Source organism: Pongo abelii, chromosome 7 (genome assembly GCF_028885655.2).
Source record: "Pongo abelii isolate AG06213 chromosome 7, NHGRI_mPonAbe1-v2.0_pri, whole genome shotgun sequence".
Taxonomy (NCBI): Eukaryota; Metazoa; Chordata; class Mammalia; order Primates; family Hominidae; genus Pongo; species Pongo abelii.
The window spans coordinates 117,271,164-117,271,930 of NC_071992.2; the positions used below are offsets into that span (position 1 = coordinate 117,271,164).

A 767-nucleotide genomic window follows, 5' to 3' on the forward strand; every position below is an offset into this window, starting at 1 on the left:
TACAAGATAAATCCTCTATCTAAAACGGCAACTGCAGCTACAAGCCTCAATCTATGGCACATCAAGAAACTCAGTCTTTTCCTGTACTGACATGACTTTTCTTGCTTCTTGGGAACACTTCCAGCATCACTGGTGGCACTTCCTACTGGTCCCATGGTGTTATTCAAGGATTACAGTATTACAATAAACACAATGAAAAATACCTGAGAACCAACAAAGATCACCCTTTATTTGGATGTGCAGCTTACTGGAGAGATGAACTGCCCACATGGAGATGAATAGCTTACATGGCATGTTAAGTGGATATTCTTAAAATGTAAGCTTCACCACAATAACAACAGGAGGTGTCTATGAAGTTATTACAGTACCACAGGATGTACAGGTTAATTTTATGCAGTTCTGATTTAATACTGCATCTTTATGTTTGTTTCCATTTCTTTTGACTGCGAATGGTGCCATGCACAGTCCGTGTTTGTGTGTGTGTAAGTTTTGTTAACTTTTAACTTTATATGAAAGATTTGCGTATATTTTATGGTAGTCAGTGATAAAATAAACTAGTATCTACATACATTTTATGCATTCATGACATACCTAACTTTTTCTTAATTTTGATATTTCTAGGCTGCACAGTTCATCTTTGAATTTTTTCAAATTATCGCAAATCTACAAAAAGTTTTTCAATATATGTATTGAAAAATCTCCATGTAGTGTTACAGCTCTTTTAGAATTTGTCTAGCAGGTTTTCCATTATTCACCAGAAAGCTCCT

At 35.1% G+C, this 767-nt stretch overlaps 1 non-coding gene across 1 annotated transcript; it reads left to right on the forward strand.

Moving 5' to 3' along the window:
• Positions 1–705: 705 nt before the first annotated feature.
• On the forward strand, positions 706–767 carry LOC112134780 (U7 small nuclear RNA). The gene has a single exon (XR_002916132.1). It is a non-coding gene; the product is annotated as a U7 small nuclear RNA (small nuclear RNA).